Source organism: Choloepus didactylus, chromosome 10, assembly GCF_015220235.1.
Source record: "Choloepus didactylus isolate mChoDid1 chromosome 10, mChoDid1.pri, whole genome shotgun sequence".
Taxonomy (NCBI): Eukaryota; Metazoa; Chordata; class Mammalia; order Pilosa; family Megalonychidae; genus Choloepus; species Choloepus didactylus.
In genome coordinates this window covers 87,709,096-87,728,348 of record NC_051316.1, presented here as the reverse complement: position 1 = coordinate 87,728,348, position 19,253 = coordinate 87,709,096, and the positions used below count along the sequence as shown (strand labels likewise).

The 19,253-nt window shown below is 51.1% G+C and overlaps 1 protein-coding gene across 1 annotated transcript in view; it reads left to right on the top strand.

The window, feature by feature from the left end:
- The window catches only part of SHB (SH2 domain containing adaptor protein B), a 126,526-nt gene that overhangs the window by 25,429 nt on the left and 81,844 nt on the right, over positions 1–19,253 (top strand).

Genomic DNA, 19,253 nt, shown 5'->3' with positions numbered 1-19,253 from the left:
TGCACACCGTCACTGCCCAGGGCTGATGCCCGGTAGCGCATCCTGCCCGGCCGGCCTGGCGCCCCGCTCCCTGCATTTCTTTTAAAGGTTCTAGTTGCCAGATTGGGGGATGATATTGGCGGCACAGAGGCCCAACAGCAGTGTTTGACTGAGGGCTTTATCTTAAGAATCATTCTAACAACAAATTGACCACATCTTTCTAGGGGGAAAAACGGTCCCTGGTGAAATCTCCCCTGCACTGTATTGTCCTGCGCCATCACGCCCTCCCGCCAGCCGTTCCTGATAAGCTTCAGGAGTTCAGAATCATGTTCTTCTCCATGCTTGACAGTCTGTCTCAAAAAGCTTCCATCTCCCCTCTTCCTTGACTCCCCACTGCAGCCGGCTCCCTGTTCCTGCCTTTGTTTTCTCTTCTGCAGGGACTCCCTCTCTGGGACTGCACCTGCCCTTCCAGTCACCGCTGCTTCGGGGGGTGGCCCCTGTCCACGGTCACAGCTAGACCCCCAGTCCTCCCTTGCCCCAGGCCTCCTGGATGCTCAGCCAGCTCGTGGGTCGGCAGGACAGCTGGGCAGGCTAAAGACTGGGTGTGTGGGGAGCAGAGTGGGCAGCATTCCATGGTCTGTGGGGAGAGACAATGGATGGGCTGGGGCGAGAGGGAGGCTTGGAATCAGGCAGACCTGCTGTTCTCCTTTGCTGTGTGACCTTGGGCAAGTTTCTTAACCTCTCTGAGCCTGTTTCCTCACTTGTAAAATTCTCTTTTTTTTTCCTTTTTTCTCACTGAGCATCTTGCTGTGTGCCAGGCCCTGAAATAGACACATGGTGAGAAAGATGAGTGGCCACGGGCCCTGCCCGGGAGTCCCCCTTTGGGAGGTCTTAAAAATCGTGATAGGAGGACTTCACAGGTGACTGGGAATAACATGTGACAAACAGGGAAGTGTTCTATAAACTGTGACGTGCAGTGCATGTGGAGAGAGTTTTGGTTAGTGAGTACCTGAGGCGGGGAGGCTCCTGGGTCTGTTGCTTTTGTGATAGAACAAGAGCTGCTTTGTGGCCCTCTCTAAATCTGCAGATCCCTTCAAAGCTGGTGTGTGTCCACCCCCTGGTGTGCATGGAGTGCCCGTGTGTGTGCGTGTGGGTGGCCGGGGTGGGGGGTGGGGGCAGGAGCTGGACGGCCAAACCTAGACTGTAAAGTAAGGGAGGGAGAAGATTTTAGGAGCTGTTTGGAGTTCTCCAAATGTGGTTTGACCTGATTTTCTTTTCTATTTTTTTTTTAAGTAACTCTTATACAACTTGTCAGGAGTTAGTATAACTGCCCCAGTCAGTGGGAAGAGAGATTTAAAAAAAAAATTCCTGTTAAAGTATAACAGCGTGTGAAGTGTCACTTTCTGGTACCACTTCTAGCCCAGCCACGTGTGTCCCAGCTCTTTGCGAGCCTGTGTCTGTCCCTTGACTAGCCTGGGACTTCCTGCAGGACAGCAATGGTATCTCATCTGCTGTGTCTCACAGTCCAACCCGAGACCCCCCTGTAGTCGGCCCAGGGAGCTTGGACTGAGGTGTAGGCAACTGTGGGGCCCAGAGGATATGGGGGTCACAGAGGAGGGTGAGTGGGGCTGAGTCAGGGATGACCCTGTTCCTACTGCTTGCCAGCCACCGTGGTGAGCTCTGAAATTACCAAGGTCGAGTCACACAGCGAGAAGGTGGTGAAGTCAGGATTTGAACTCAGGTCTAACTGCAGAGCTCCTGCTTTCAACGACGTGTTGGAGACTAGGTCCACCTCGAGTGCAGAGATTAGAGAACGGAGCTCCTAGGAGGGCACGGCATGGGCAGAGGCCCACAGGTGGGAAGCTAGAAGCCGGTGACTCCTGTGTGGGAGTGGGAGTGGGTGGGGGGGACTCAGTGGGGGGTGAGGTTGGGAACTAGCACGTAGCCTGTCAACCATGGACCCAAACCAAGGGGCAGCAGGAAGCTTCCAAATGGCACAGGCTCTTGCAGTAGGCGGCACCTCACACGGGCTGCAGGCAGGAGCTCTGTGTGCTAGCTCTTCCTCCTGGTCAGCAGGCCCCCGGCACCCGTTATTCTGTGTCTTGAGGAGGTGGCAGGGAAAGGGGAGAGGGTTGAGTCAGTCTAGTGGGGCCAAAAGCTTGGCTGACACTCCACAAGGTGATACATTGAGCTGGTTTTGCCCCTGTCTCCATGCTGTGTGACCCCACACCCCTTGCTCTCTCTGGGTCTGTATTGCCTTCTCTGCAGGGAAGAGCATCATTAGGAGATATCACTTCTAAAGGCCTTTGAGCCTCAAGCATGACACGAAGAGCCCAGTGTCCAGGGCAGGGTGCCTTTATTTGAATCCCAGCTCTTCAACCTAATGCCTTGTACCCACCACCCCACCCCACCTCTGTGCCTCAGTTTTTCCGTCTGTAGAATGGGGATGATGTTAGAAGCTAATCCACAAGGTTGTTAGGAGCATTCAAAGTCTTGAGCACAGTCCCTGGTGGCTGCTGTCAGTATTTGTTGTATTATTGCTGGCAGGTCCCAGCCTTGCTCTCTGGAGCTGCCAATTGTCCCCACTGCCCAGTGGAGGGAAGGCAAGGTCTGGGGCTCAGCGGCTTTCTGGCCACCTGCAGAGCTTCTGCGAGGCAGTGGGTAGCCCTGGGGGTGCCTGGGTCTGCCCTGTCTGCTGATGCTTGTTTGCTCTGTAGACGTTGACATCATCACTGCCAGTGGCTGCCCAGCCTCTGCCAAGCTCTTGCAACATTCTGAGGGCTCTGGGGGTTCCTTGTGCCCCAGCACTGCGTGGGCAGAGCTCTGGGCGGGCGGCACGTTTTGGCAGGCCCTTGGTGGTGTCATTGGTAATGAGTTTCCTATGGTTATGCTTGTTAGGACTGAAGAAATGGTTTTTACTGCCAACTTTTTTTTCCCACCTAGATATTAATCAGCTTGAAAGTTTATTTTAAATGCTGCCTTTCAAAATAAAGAGGGATGACTTGGGAATTCTGTTCCTGTGTTAGTTTGAGGTCATGGAGGCTTGATCTGGGGAGAAGGCAGTGGCTGAGGTGAAGGTGGCTGGTGTTTCTCTGGGTCCTCACCTTCCCCAGGAAGTAGGAGGTGAGCAAGCAGGTGCCTGCACCCCAGGCTCTGAGACAGGAGTTTGGCCCACCTGCCCCTGCCATGGTGCAGTGAAAAGATCACCGGCTGGGATTCTGCAGGCCCAGATTCCTTGCCTCTTGACTCACTGCATGACCTTGAGCAAATCGCTTCACTTCCCTTGGCTGGGTTCGTGAAATCGTGTGGGATTACAGTGAGGTGTTGACATGTACCTCTTCTGCTAGGGAGCAGTGATTCTCAACCCTGGCTGCATTGTAGAATCACCAGTCACCTTTCAGAAAACGATGCTCCGCAGGCCCCACCTTAGACCACTTAACTCTCTGGGGGTGGGCCTAGGGGATTCTAATGCGCAACCAGGTTGAGAACCAATGGACTAGACCAGGGGCAGGCAAACTGCAGCCCTTGGGCTAAATCCAGCTGCTGCTTGTTTTTACAAATAAAGTTTTATTGGCACTCAGCCACACCCATTCATTTACATATTGTTTGTGGTTGCATTTGCACTACAATGCGAGAGTTGAGTGGTTGTGCAAGAGACTATGGTGTGATAAAAGGATGTGGTTTTATAAGGTTGGACTAACTCCTTCAACACTGACTCCTCTGCTTCCAGTCCCATGCTTTGGGGTACCATGAAAATCCAAGGAGGAACATAGAGTTTCCAGTGGCAAGGGATCTTAGCCTGGGTGTTCTACCTGCCAGATGCTCTACAAGTTTCTGCTTGGAAATCCTCAATGCCAGGGAGCTCACTAGCTCCCAAAATAGCCTGTTCTATTTTTAAGCACCTCAGTCTGATAAACATTCTTCCTGAAATTGAGTTGAAATCTTTTCCATAACTTCTACTGTCTGGTTTGCATACTGTCCTCTCTGTGACCCCCACAGGACACGTCTGCATCCCATTTCGGTGATTAACCCGCCGCCCTGCACCACACGCACATCCCCGACTCTTCTCTAGGCCAGATCCCTTGGTGCCTTCAGTTATGCTCATGAGACACGGAGTCCAGGCTCTTTATTATCGTGGTGACAGCTCGTAATTAAAGTGAAGGGTCCAGAGCCGAACATGACTTCTCCAGCAGGCCCCTAATCTGTACAGAGTAGGACAGAGCAGGCACTCCCTGCTTGTGGAAGTCCAGTGTCATGACCACTGTCAGCACAGCCTGTGGTCAAGTTGGCCATGGGACAGCTGCTCTACACCTTGTGAACACAGCAGCGCTTCAGTCAGGGTCCCAGGCCCTGGAGATTCTTGCGTACCTGTGGCAAGTCACGACCTTATTTCTCCTGCTGTCCACCTGCAGCTAGCTTTATGGGACGTCAGCAGACTTCCCAAAGGCTCAATCCAGGGCTAGAGGCACACACTCAGCCCCCTCCCCTGGCGGATGGGAAGTGTGGTCATGAGAGAGCTTCGTGGGCCCTGGCTTTATGACATGGCTCGGCCAGGAATGAGGTTAATATTTTTAATGGCAAAGGGTGAGCCCCATTATTACCCTAGCTCATTAATCAATGACAGAACCCGTTTTACCTGTTATGTGCCCTCGGTGTGCGGAGTTCATGAATGGGAATCCAGTTTTCTGTTTAAAACCCAAGCCACCTCTCCCCTTCTTAAAGCCAGGAGGCGGTTCTGGGGAAGGTGTCAGGATCTTACAGCAGAGTTTCCATGGGTGGAAAAGGCTGTGGGCAGCTCTCGAGGGCCCTCCCTGCCTTACTCACCAAGCATGCCCGCCTGGCTGGAATGTGGGGAAAGGTGGCAGCTGCCGTGCAGATCACCCGAGCCAGTCGCTAAGGCTGAGGGGCTGGGATCATGGCAGCTCCAGTTAGGGGAGCTGGGGTGAGTCGGGTGCCCGGGACTGTTTGTTTAGTCTTATTGCCCACAGGTCAAGATGGGCATGGCAAAAATATGGTGGAGATGGGGAGTGTGACCAGACCGCTCAGATAGAACCTAGTCCAAGCCTTTCCACAGTGAATGGCCAGGTGGATACAATGTGTCCAGGAATACAATCTTCTGGAATCTGTGGGTTAGAAAAACCACAGTGGTCCGCAAGTCAATCCCCCAATCAGATGGCCCAAGTCACCTGTGTTGTCCCCCAGAAATGGGTACAGTGGGGCACCTGTAAAAAATGGGGTGCTCCCTTTTATCTTTGAGAGCACTGCTGTGAGTTAGTCCTAGAGCCTCTCTCTCAACACCTGTCACCACCGCTGAGCTATGAGGGGCCCGTAGTGATTTCAGGCTGGCCGCTCTGACCCGGGAGCCACCTCCTGTCCAGGCAGAACACGCCCAGACCCTTCAGTCCCACCATAGGTGTGGGTGCTTGGTTTTTGCAGATCCAGCTGGACCAGACGAGAAATGATCAAGCTCTACCATAAAACTCCTTCCCATTTTTACAATAAGAAAAATTAGTTTTACTTTACAGTCAGTCATCTTTGAAAATACAATAGTCAATTTCTTTTGAGTGCTTACTTTGTGCTGGGCACTGTAACCCCTGTGTCCCCCACCGTCTCTGTGAAGCCGGGGTGGATGTTTAGGTTTATGCTTCTAGCTTGCATTCCCCTCCTGTGCTGAGTGGAGGCCTCCATGGGCAAAGGTGTGAGGGTATGGGGAGGGGTGCCCTGGGGCCTTGCCATTGCCTCATGGGCTGCTGTGACATCTCCAAAACCACACTGGTGTTCATTCCTGCCAGTTTAAGAACAAGGCCCATGCTGCACTACTTTGGGTGGTGGAGAGGGGATGTAGGAAAAGCTGGGATCCCCCAGGCAGGAAGAGTGAGGCCGTGGGGGTGGAGGGAGCTGGGAGCTGGAAGCCATGCAGGCTGCAGGCGGAAGTGCCTGCTTCCCAGGTGTGGCCCGGGCAGGTTGCAGGTGTGTTCCAGTCACCTGGCTGCCGGGGAAGGGAAAGGGAGACTTCCAGCACTGAGGGAGTGTCAGGGGTGGCCCATACCTGGGGTTGGCACACCAGAACCAAATTCGCAAAGCTTCCTCACCTTGCTTTCGAGTCTCCCTTTAGAGATTTCCTCCTTCTGTCTGGAAGGAATCCTGGATCTCAGAAACTCCTGCGCATCAAAAGAGCCCGGGCTTTGGAGTGAGGCTGGGGATTGAGCCCTGCCTCCACCACCTGCACTGCCTTATTCTCTTGGCAGCTTGGGGAAATGACTAAACCTCTCTGAGCTTTGGTTTTCTCATCTGAAGTGCAAGCAGTTAGGAAAATGAAAGAAGACCATGTGTGTAAAAGCATGCAGCTGGGCTCCTGGCATACGGTAGGGGCTCCATCAGCGGCGTTGCCACTACACTTCTTTCCAGTGCTGATGCTCTAGGGCTTCAGGCTCCTTGGAGAGTCTGGCCTGAGGTGCTCAGGCACTGGAGGACCTCAGGCTCCAGGAGGAGTCAGCCCCCTATGAGTACTGCATGGTCTCAGGTCTCAGCTGAGAAGCATGCAAAGAGAGAAAGCTGGGTGGTGGGGAGATGTTTCCAGTGAGCTGAGTCTTGTGACAGCCACATTATTGGTGGCGGGCCATACCTTCCTCATTACTTGATTTACTCAGCAGCAGTGGATCAAAGTTTGCTCTTTTGAAATTGATAAGTCTGGGATTCAGTTCCAGATACCTTTGCCTCCCTTTACAGATAGAATGTTTCCGGTGGCAAGTGATTTATAGCCGTCCATTTGGAAGGAGATTTTACAACGTGCTTGGACCTGATTGATGAAGCTGCTGCAGTCAGCAGCTGGGAAGGTTGAGTATCGAGGATCCTTTGGTTTGGCATGGCATAGAGACTAGTTCGTTGCCTCTGGAGTTCTAGAACGTGCCCTTGAAGTGCGAGGGGTCCAGGAAGGGGAGAAGGGGCAGGAAAAACCAGCATCCTTACATGGTGGGTATTCACCAGATCACTGAAACCCAAAGGACGGTTTGCGTTATAAAATAATGCTGGGAGGACTGCTGTACTCATTTGGTCCAGCGATTCCCCCGAAAGGTGTGCTGGTCCCCAGTGAAGTTAGAGATTATGAGTGTGGGGGTGTTTTTTCATGAAGCTCAATTCATTTACTTTAAAGGACTATTCCTTAGTCTTGATTTCTTTTTCACCATTCACTGCTATTGTTCTTTCCTTTATAGAATGTTAATGAGAACAGGTGGTAGTTGGATTTCTTTTAGTGTCAGTGATCCTATGTCTTTCCCCTCCCTTTTTTTTTTTTTTGCAGTTATAGTGCAAAGTCTAGAATTCTGTCCCTGTTGACTCACTCTGCCCTTCCCATTCTGCATATGGGGAAACTGAGGCCCTCAGAGGGGGTTACTTAGCTAATAGTGCATGGCTAGAGAAAGGGAGGAGATCAGGGTTTAGATCTCAGCTTCCCATGGAAACTCCTAGATGTGGGGGACCATCAAGACCAGCTTCGTAGTAGGCGAGGCGCAGTACAAAATAAAAATATGGGACTCCTCATTCAAAGATTACTAAGAATTTCAAGATGGCAACAGTTGAGCATTAGACCAGGCGCAGGACACTGTGTGACTGCACAGGCCGCACACCCATGAAGCTGGCCCTGGGGGCCAGAAATGTCAAACTCCCTCAAATATTGGCATTTTAACATAAGATCTTAGGAAGAGAACCGATTGTACTTAACCCAGGAAATGAAGTCCCTTGGGCCATGCCCTTTAAATTCCCCCCCAATTCATCTCTAAGGCATTTTGTATACTCTCTCCATCCTTCTGTGCGGAAGCGTTACCTGGGGACGCTGCCTGTGTTAGGGTGTGTGGCTTCTGGGGACGACCTGGCCCATGATTCTTTGCAGTCACCCTTGTATTTACAAAAACATTGTCTGCTCACAATCCTGGGAGGGAGAGCTGGCAAGGAGATTGCCATTCCCATTTCACAGATGAGGAAACCGGAACTCCGAGGAGAGCAGTGACATGGCCAGGGTCGGGCTGAGCAGTACAGGAGCCACATCCATCTGTCCTGCCCCACTGTGGCCTCAGTGGGGTCAACTTTACCAGATGGGGCCTCTCTGCTCACCTCCCTCTCTCTCTGTGGCTGCTCCCAGCCCAGGTAGTAGAGGCTGTCAGGGTCCCACTATGTCCCTCCTGCCTTGCCACTCGGTGTCCTCCAGCTGGCTTCCATCGCATCTCTGTGCCTGAGGGCCTTTTCCAGGACCTGGGAGTGGGAAAGCAGCTCTGCCTGCACACAGATGGCAGGCCGGAGATCGGGGCTGTTAGCTGCTGGATGATCCCCAGCTGCCTCACCCTTGGTGAGAAGAGTCAGTCATTAAGGTCCAGTTGCCCACTTCAATAGCTGGCTTAATAGCCCAGCTCCCCTGGTTGCCTTCCCCTCCCCAGCACACTTCCCCAGCCCCTCTGAAGTGTCCCCCCCAAATAAACCACCTGCACATGAGTCCCTGCTTCAGGGTCTGCTTCTGGGGGAACACATGCTGAGGCATGGCCTGTGGCATCTTAGGGATGAAAACAGCTCCCTTCTCAAGTTCTCTGGTGCCTGTGCCCTCATCATGCCAACCCTGGGAGGAAGGTGAAGCGGAAGGTAGAAGCCATGCCCAGAGCCTCACAGCTGCTGAGAAACCAAGAAGAGCTGAAGTTTGGTCCCTGAACCCCCTGTAGCGCCCTGCACGTCCCGGCTGTGTGCCAGGTGCCCACCCAGCACGCCATGCTGGAACCCTGCGGCACACAGGTGCTGTGTTGGGATATGAAATGACACAAGCTCCAGAACCGGCCTCCCTCGCTGGGGCAGAAGCAGGCCGGCCTACAGATAGCTGTGATTCAAGGCAGGGTGTGCAGGGGGCCCTCTTGCATTTGACCTGGCTCATGCCCTCCTTCCACTTAACCACCCTTCCCCTGCCAGGTCTTTTTCATATTCTGTTCACCCTGCAACATGAACCTCCTAGAGAGCCCTTGCCTGGTGGGGAGGAGGGAGGGGGGACCTGATCAACCCCTGTCCTCTTGGGGAGCTGTAAGCTCCAGGAAGGCAGGGGGAACAGGCCAGCCTTTGCTCTCCACAGTCTCCCCAGCCTGGAGCACGTTGCCTGAATCATTGAAGGCACACTGTAATATGAGTGACCCAGCAGCGGACGAGACTACACAGCTCTGTCCGCAGTATCTTCCCTGCACATTAGAAAGTGCTGAGTACAAATGAGAGAAAGTGCTTTGGAGTTCAGGGATGGTTTCTTAGAGTAGATGACTGCACAAGAGAAAGAATTAAGCAACGCTTGGTTGCTGGATGATAAAAGTAAATGGGACATCATTTTAGAAAGTGAATCACTGTTTATTGAGCACCCACTATTAACCAGAATATAATTGAGTTACCCTCAAAGAGGGTGGTAGCAATTGTGGCCAGTGCTGCTGCATGTCTTCATAAAAAGAGACCACGGGGGAGGGTAGCTGTTGAGTGCTGCTTGTGTCTTAAAGACGCTCTGCCTTGGCCCGCCTTCGGACTTATATAAAGGAAATGAGCAGGAATCTTCCTAATGGGCCTCCTTCTGAGAGAAGTGGCCCTCCACTTTTTTTTTTTTTTTTTTTTTTTCCTGCTGAGTGGGATCCCACGGTGTGGTTGCACCACAGTTGTTTAACCATTCACCCACTGAGGGACAGTTGGATTGTTTCTAATTTTTGGATATTACAAATAAAGCTGCTATGAACATTGGTATACTCACTTTTGTGTGAACATAAGTTTTCATTTCTCTACAATAAATGCCCAGAAGTGCAATTGTTGGATCATATGGTAAGTGTATGTTAAGCTTTTTCTAAGAAATTACCAAAATGTTTTCCAGAGTGACTGTATCATTTTATATTCTAACCAGTGATGTATGAGCGATCCAGTTTCTCTGCATTCTTGCCAGCATTTGGTATTGTCACCTATTTTTTTTATCTTCATTTTATTGAGATATATTCACATACCACGCAGTCATACAAAACAAATCCTACATTCGATTGTTCACAGTACCATTACATAGTTGTACATTCATCAACCAAATCAATCCCTGACACCTTCATTAGCACACACACAAAAATAACAAGAATAATAATTAAAGTGAAGAAGAGTGATTGAAGTAAAAAAGAACACTGGGTACCTTTGTCTGTTTGTTTCCTTCCCCTATTTTTCTACTCATCCATCCATAAACTAGACAAAGTGGAGTGTGGTCCTTATTGGCCCTCCACTTTAGCAGGACTCCCTCCACTACCGCTGGTGATCGAAATGCTATGTTGGCCTCGTCATGTGCTCACAGGGCCTGAGTACTTCGTCAGCCTTCATCTCAGCTCTGACCCAGAAAGCCACATGTGGCCCCGCCAGCCTCACTTGGGAAGGAGAGGCTCGACTGCCACCTCCTGCTTCCTCCCGGGTCCCAGATGGGGCATGGAGGCCTGGTTTTTAAACGTACTATATTCCCCAGGAAAAGCCTTTGGCTTCTAGACTCTGCAGTTTTGCTTTACATACTTTTCCTGTGAGCACACTGCCGAAGTTTTTCTTACTGTCAAGAGCCTTATGTTACCATGAGAAAGCCTCACGGACATTCTGGATCTTTTCTTGGGAAAGGGGGATGGGGGAGACGGGCCATGCCTATCAAGAAAGGAACAATGACTCAAATTTAGCTGTCTAAAACCCGTTTTGGAGGCAGGCAGGCTATAAATATGTAGATCAACAGATGCCGTGGGTTCCCTCATGGTTGGGATTTGGTGGGAGTCTGGTTTTGTTGCCCTGCTTATGCCTCCTGTCTGCTTGGCAGCCTGTGGTGGCTCCTCATGGGCATGGCGGGGGGTCTGGAGACCTAATTCTAGGCCTGAATCTGTTACTGAGTGTCCGGGTGACCTTGACAAGACCTTTCCCCTCTCCGGGTCTCAGTTTCCTCCTCCACATGATGAGGGAATCCATCAGACTGGCTGAGTTGGTGATGATAACACCTCACATTTATTATGCCAGGCCCAGGCCCATTACAAGCACATCACAAATGCTAACTCATTTAATCCATGCCCCATTTTCATTTTATGGGTGAGGAAACTGAGGCACAGGGAGGGAAAAGACTTGTGGAACCACCTGGTGCCTGAGTCCATGCTCTTGTCTAGCACAAGCTCCTATTCTTCCAGCTCCTAGCCCTGCAGGAGAAAGAAAAAGAAAACCCTCGTCTTTAACCTTCTTGATCCTGGGATGGTCTGAGAGTGTTTTCTAGGCAGTGGCCCCAAACCCCAAGAGGAGCACTTGTTTCCCCTTTAGCAGGAAGCTTGGGGGAAAGAGCTGTCTGGGAAGGTGGGCACAGGCTGATGGGGTTTGCAGGAGAGCTGGGCAGAGCTGAGCCAGCTCAGTTGATGAACCCAAGTGGGCTGAGCCTGGTCTGGTTTCCACCTCCCCCAGGGAGCTGTCTGCGGACATGAGTGGTGGTCTTTGCAAGAAAAACTAGGGAGCTTTTCGGGGCGGGGGAGAGATAGGGTGTGTGTGTGGGGGGTGTTTGGTTTTGCTGAATATGCCCTGAAAGTTTAGGGATGACTTTAAGAGAAAAATAAGATAAGCTATACAGATATTACAGAAACTATGTGGACCTGGGAGTTAGGAAACATGGATTTGATTACCTGTTTCTGGCCTTGCTAAGTTTATCCTCACTGCCTGTGGATGTGACACCCAGGAGGGATTGCTGCTCTCTTTTTCGTGGTGTGTGTTGGGGCTCCATGTGAGATTTCATTTGCACAAATCCCACATGCAAGAGTTTGAATCCACTGGATTAGACTGTCTCCCAAGATGCCCTTTCAATTCTGACTTACCCTGTCCTGACTCTGCAAACTCTTTGTGTTTCTGACCTGGTGCGGGATACGCTGAATTCTCTGTCCATAGGCCCTGGCTGAACATGGTTATGAACTTCTAGGATTGAGCTATTTCTGAGTTCAAAATAGAACCTCCCACTGCTCAAGAGACTCTGAAAAGGCTGTCTCCATCATTTAACAGCAAGGCTCTGGAGTAAACAGAGGGTAGCCAGGCTCTGTTCCAGCAGCCTCCCACCCTTCCCCTGCAGCCTTCTCCGAGGGGGTTAAACTGGAAGAGGAGAGAGAGAGAGAATGAGCAAGCTGGGCCTGAGAGGAGCTGACCGAAGCTGTAATTAGGAATGCATTTTTCCTAACAAGTTGGAGCCTGTAGGTGTCTAGGCAAGCAGCTGTGGCCGTGGGAGGGGCGGGACTGGCAAGACCAGCGGTGACCTCTTTAACCACCCCTCGCCTCCCGGCATGTGGGGCAGGTAACTGCCCCTGGTCTGTCAAGGAGCATTTACGATAGCTCAGATGAGCTCATTGAGATCCTAGAGAGCAAGGATATGGTTGGTGGCTGCTGGGAGGCAGATTCCAGCTCAGCATAAGGAGACCGCTCTAATAGCCAGATTCCCAAATGACTGAATTGCAAAACAGTGAGCTCCCCACCGCTGGAGGGCTGTGGGCACTTGACAGGGGCCTTGATTCTTGCTTGAAAGACGGAGGTGGGGTGGGGAGTGGGAGTGGGGGTTAGAACTTTGTGAGGACTCTGCATGGCTAAGTTAGACCTTGGAAGAAAGAAAGGGAACAGTCTCAAGTCAGTGTGGAAAAGTGCCCTCCCCACCCTCTGATTTCCAGGAGTCATGGCCGAGTACGTGATTGCAGCTAATTAATCTTCCCTAAATTGATTTCCTTACCGTGTCAGAAATGATTTATTGGCGAACCTGTAAGGAGAGTTGGCCTGTGAGAGTCAAATCCGAGGACCAGGAGAGGCAAGCAGGGAGGTGTGCCCGGGCATGTGGGCATCTCCCCAGCCCTGGGGGGAAGGTCACAGCCTGGTTCTGTGGTTCCCTTGGAGCCCTGGACACTGGAGGACAGGATGGTCTTTTGAGGGTCCTGAGAGGTTCTCTGCCACTGGACAAGTTTCCCTGAATAGGAGGTGCTTCTTACCCCAAGCAGAAAAGGAGAGAAAAAAAGATCATCCACAAACCTTTCTCTTTTTGTGGTTGACAGGTATGACAGCAGTTGTCATGCCTTATTGCAGCCAGTTTTCTCTGTGTAGTCACTGGGACCTTAATGGGGCTTTTTTCTCACGTCTTTGTCTAACTAGATTTTCAGCTTCTTGTGGACAGAGACCCTGACATAAACAGGTTTTAAACGTCACAGCACTTAACTCTGTCCTGGGCACCCAGGAGGTGCCACCTGCTTTGTAGCAAGGACATTGCTTTTTCTTATAAACTACTGACCCTTCCCTAAATCATTATGTTATGAGGACGTAACATTCATGTGAAGCTGAGAAGGCAAAGGATCCCTCCCCAAATCACAGATGAGTGACTGAACCTCAAAGAGATAAAGCAGGTTGCCTGGCGTTACCCAGCAAGGGTGTGGCAGAGCCAGCTCCAGAGCTCTGTTTGTCTGGAGTTTCCCAGCCTGGCCATGTCCTTTCTGCAGTGCCACCCACCTTTGTGGATTTGCACAGCTGCAGGCAGCTGCTGCGGCCCGGCTGCTACTGGTCACCCTTGGGGCTTCGTAAATGCCCCTTGCCGAAGCCATGGTTGGGGTTCTGCAAATAGCCACTGCCCAGGGCAGTCCTTAATGCCAGGTTCTGCCTTGGAGAAACTCAAATATGCATGCTAAGCACGTTCTGCTCTGAATCTGCACTGAGAGAATACCACGCACAAGTGTCCACTTTTACCCAACCTTTCACCCAAGGCAGAAGATCCATCTTAGAGGCAGGAGTTAGCACCCTTTCCCAGGTGACATGTCCCTTTGTTGGTTGGTAGAGGTCCTTCATGAATCACTGCGCTGGCCTCTGAATAGCTTCAGGATTTGCTCAGAGCATCAATCCCCTGCCTGGTCCCTGGGCAACCCACTGGAGATTAGAAGCCCTCCCAGATCCCCATCCTTGTTCCTTTGTGTCATGGCAGCCACTCTGTCCTTAGACATCAGGTCTGCCAGAGCCTTTGTCATGCTGGGGCCCGGAAGAGGACCAGGACTCCAGGCTCTGAAGGTGGAGACAGCAGAAAGGCCCCGACCTGTGCTGATGGGGGACAGAGGCATGGAGCCTCCCAGCCTGCTGTCTCACCTTCAGGGAGCCTTTCAAGCTGGCAAACCAAGACAGAGAGCTCCGGGCCGTGCCACCCGCGCATCTGAATGGCAGGCCAAATGCTACCTGGTATTTTTAGGCGGGTGAATAGCATGTTGAATTAGGAGCGAGTCAGCACCTCTTGGTTGCACATCCGCCACGTTGCTCAGAAGGCAGAAGGAATGGTTCTCGAGCCTTTACTCTTTAAAGTGGCTCTAACGCAAGGGGTCCTTGGTTTCAGCCTGGGGTTTATGACCTCCTTGAAATTTGCCTCACTCTCTGGAGGTATATACCAACATGTTGGAGGGGGCACAACTCTCAATTGTCAGATTCCCAAAGAGATCCCTGATCCCAAAACTATTAAGAAAACTGCTCTTAATATACTGTCTTAATGGTGAATCAATGAGGAAATGGTCTGACTGGGGCCATGTGGAACATGCCCAGGTTTTGTCCATATGCAATTTGCTTTGGAGTGGAGCAGGAACGTGGGCCTGTAAAGGATCTGGGTCCTTGTGTGGGGTGCCACCCTTACTTTCCAGAGGAGGGTAGGGCAGGGCAGAGAAGGGGAGACATGACTTGCCTTGACCAACAAGCCCAGGGCTGAGCTGGGGCTGCCCCAGTGCAACAGGGCACATGGAGGTGACATGGGAGGGCCCCACAGGGCAGAGAGGAGGCCGTAGGACCCATCCCTGGAAGATGGTACTGTCAGCAGCAGGGGCTGCTCTGCCTCTCTCATCTCCTCTTTTCCTCTCTCAATTTTAGCAGTGCTGCATCCTGCATTTCCCCTGTGGCTCCTCTTGGCAGTCTCACCATCTTTTCTGGAGCCAGGTGGGCTTCTTGGAGCAAGTTTCCTAAGAGCCAGGTAGACTTGGCCTTAAAAAGAGAGCCTTGCACATCCTTCTGGCCAGGACCAACTGGACTTCCCCTTGGGCAGGGCAGGTGTATAGCCAGCATGGCCCTCTCTCTACCCTGCACAGGCCACATGGCTCAAGCTGGGCCAGCCCCGGATTGCAAGACGTTGACATTACCTCCACATCTTAGATTCTGGAGATGAACCGAGGCATGTTGGGTCATCTCTTACTCCAGTTGACCCCCAGGGGAGAAAGCAAGAGAGGTGCATGTAACATGAGCTTCTTGCTTCACTTTAATGAACTCGGCTGAGAAATTTCTGGGAAAAGTGAAATTCCAGAGTAATATCTGGAGGCTTGCCTTTAGACTTTCTGGGGGAGGACGGGTGTCTCCAAGCATAACGTTTCCAAACTTTCCTGATAAGAATCACCTGGGTTGCTTGTTAAATATACAGATTATTGGATCTAGGAGTCTGTTTTATTAACAAGCATTCCAGGTCATTCTTATCTTTAGGCAAGTTTGGCTAACAGTCTATCTACTGTAACAAAAATAGCCTGTGTAAGAGGAGTACTTTTTAAAAAGTTTAATTTTATGTATACAACATAAATAGGTTCTTCTTTGAAAAATGTGTGCACATTACACACAAGACTCTTTGACTCTCCCTAATCCTCCCATCCCCAGGCCCTTTCTCCCCACTCCCTCACCCCTGAGGAGGTTATCAGTTTCGGGCATGTATCTTTTTAGACCTTTTCTTTACATGTACCTAGAGATACAAAGTTTCTGTTTAGTTTTTCGTAAATGGTTATCATGTTTTTTCATAAATGGCTATCACATTGTATTTATCATTCTACAACTTGCTTTTTTCCCATACAAAACTATGCCGTGGAGAACTATGTTAGTGCATACAGAGTGACTGCTTTTTTTAAAAAACCTGCTGCGTAATAGTCCATAGTGTGGGACTAGTGCAGTTTGTTTAGCAATTCCCCAATTGATGGATGTAGTAGTTGCTTGTAGTTTTTTCATTATTACTTACTTCATTGAGCATTCTTGCCCATGTCTCCGTGTACACATTTGGGGATAAATACTGAGAAGTGAAATTGCTGGGTCAAAAACTATGTGCATTTTTGGATTTTAATGGGTTTTGCCAAAAATTACCTTTCAAAGTGACTTCCAATTTCTGTCTCCACCAGGAGCATGGGGAGAGGACCCACTTCTCCACACAGAGGTGCAGCTCCTCCACTAAGCAACTAAAAATATCACAGCATATATGAAGTGTGGCTGTGTGGCAGCTCCCGCCATCCCTCTGCTGCTTCTCTTTGGGGATGAGCAGTTGGACTACTTCCTGTCACAAAGCTAAGTCCTTAGAACAGAAACGCCAGGGCCGAGTTCTGCTGAAAGGGACCACATGCCATCCAGCACTGGGTGCATAACAGAAAAGAGGTGTCTAGAGCCAAGGCTCAGAGGTCAGAGAGACAGTGGGTATGTGGGGTTCCAGAACCCCCGCCTGCGGGTCAGGAGGTGAGGATTGGCCCTTGAGGCCCTGAGGCTGGTTTGCTGGGCTGGTGGGCAAGGCCCTGCCCCTCTGGGCTGCAGTGTGCCAGGCATAAAACAAGGGGGTGGAGCAATCTCCCAAGGGCTCCCAGCTTTGCTGTGTTATGAGCCTGTGGAAGTCCATGAGGGCTATTTGGCTGACCTGGTTTGGTTTAAAAGCAAGAGAAGGCCTTGCCTGGGGTTTAGCTGCAGCCCTGCCCCTTTTCCAGAAATGGACCAGCACGCTGTCCCAGGAGGCTGAGGAAGCAAAAGAAGATGTGGCCCTCCAGTTAGGCAGCCAGGCTCAGAAAGCCCGCTGTCTGCTGCTGCCAGGGTCCCATCTCTGCTCTGCCCGTGCCCTGTGTGACCGTGAACAAGCCATGCCAAGGGCTCGGATTCACTGTCAGGCCCTTGCTAATCTAAGATCAAAACCAAAGGAAAGCTGCTTGTGTACACAGGTGGTCTGACCTGCAGAGAAGGCCCGGCTGGCTCCCTTCTGGTTGAATGGTTCTATTAGATAGAAGGGACTTGTCCGCTAACTGAGACGTTTTAAAGCAAAGCAAAAGCAACCCCAGCAGGAATCCAAGCCCACCTCTGGGGAAACTCATTCCCTGTCTTTTAACTCAGGGAGAGCAGCAGTCTTCAGTCAAACCGCCTGCCTGGCCGGCCATCTTGACTCTCCAGCAAGCCTGGCTCAGGACAGCGGTCACTGCCCAGTCCTCGTGGTTGGCGCCTGTGGCACTTTGCCCAGCACTCTGGTTGACTGCCTGCTCAACTCCCGTAATGCCTGGTTAAATTTTTACTCCAAAAACTAGGACATGATTTTGCAAAAGGTCAGACAGTTCAGTGTAGTGTTTGCTGAGTTTCAGATTGCTGAAACCTCAAATTCCCTCCCTTCCATCAACTTCACTTTGAAGTTTGAAAACAAATTGATTAAATATACATTTTAGGATCCTTCCAATTTGCTTCTTAACCTAACAGAATTCTAAACTTTTTTTTTTTAAACGGAAGGATTTTCAACTGTCAGCAGGTATAAGTGGAACCATATGTCAGCAGAGACCAGCGGCTTTTCCTGGTTTTAGGATTTGTAAATTCTTATTGAAACGGAAGTAAGCAGGGCAGCCAGCTGGGGGCCGGTGACAGCTCGAGCTCAGATCTCATTTTAATTAGAAAATATAGATAGCGCCTGCTGAATCATGGGCCTCCCAGAGCGCCCATCCCAGGGCGAACAAAGATTTGGTTTATATCCTTCAAGCCTCTGCGTTTGCAAATTACAGAGCACTTCAGAGATGGGCTGGAAGGTGGATTTCTAGATTACAGCAGACTGCAGCCCGACCCTCCCCCACCGTCCCCATGCCCCAGCTAAGCCCTGGAAATGATTTTGCCTTCATGGGGAAATGTGTGCCCCCTTCTTTGTTGCAGAATAGAAGGAGAATGTTCACGTTGAAAAGAGACGGAAAGCAAGGCCAGGACAAGAGGAATGAGATTAGATGTCACCCGCGGCAGGGTCATCATTTTCTCCATTTGGACTTCTCCACTCCCTTGAACTCTGAGACACAAAACCCTAGACTTTATATCAGATCAGCATCTAAGCTGTTCTGTTTGACAGTGGTTCACATGTATAATTTTCTCCCTAATGTGTTCTGCAAATGGTAGAGTAGAAATATCAAATGAAAGACATTGCCAAGCCCGGCTGTCCCCCACCCCCTTCTTTCCCCTGCCTGGTGTCATTCGAGCTCGGTGAATCTCAAGAAAGGCCACGATTACAATGTCAGCTTCTGGAAGCAGCCCCCGCTGGGACTCAGCGGCGGATGAAGAAGGGCAGTGGGGGCCTCAGGAGCTCAGATGGTGGGCGCTCAGAGGCCTGGGTCTCTCAGGGATAAGCCTGTTCTTGGGGGGCGGGGGCTGCTGTGTGCTTTGCCTCCTGTCGGCCCCCAGCCACACGCCAGTGACAGAGCTGTTGCCTGTTGTCCCTCCTCGGGCATCACGTTCCCAGCAGCTGGAGGTGGGCTGTCGCCAAGGTCACTCGCTCCCTCTGCCAGAGCTGCTCCCACAAGCTGCCATTTACCAGGCAGAGGGGGATTTTCCCCTGGGTTTATAGGCTCCTCAAATGCCTCGAATTCCAAGAGCTGGGAGAGAAAGGAGGCTCCTGTGGTTTCTAATTAAACCCACAATTTAAATAACAATACATGTAACCCTAAGGGTTGAGAAATGCCAACCAACCCCCTTCCAAGAGAGGTGGCTGGGTGGCTCTGGCCGGGAGACCAAGGACTTGCCACTTGCCAAATGTGTGACCAGAGAGGGCAGAGAACCTGGAGGACATCACACAGCGAGTTGTGGCTGAGCCATGGTGCTCTATGGGAGAGTGGGTTTGGTGGGTTCATGCCCTTGCCCCACTCTCCTTGTTCAGTGGGCCCCCTAATAAAGGTTGGAAGTAAGAAATGCAACGAAAAGCTGCTATTTACTCATAGCACCCCTTTCCAGGGAAAAGCGTAGAACTTTGTCTCTGACATCTTAGAATCCCAGATTCTCACCTTCTCTTGGGACCACCGCCTCACCCTACCCCCAGGTGACTCACTGTTGTGGAGCTTTTCTCTAGGGGGCCTGGGTTCTGAAATACAGGTAGGTGGAACCCTGGGAGGCTGAGGATCTGGCCATGGGTCTGGTTCGAGGCCCTGCCCCTATTGGACTCAGTTTCCCCATCTGTTATAGAAGGGTCTTCAGGTTTATTGCCTACAAGGCCCTTTCTGGTTCTGGCGGTC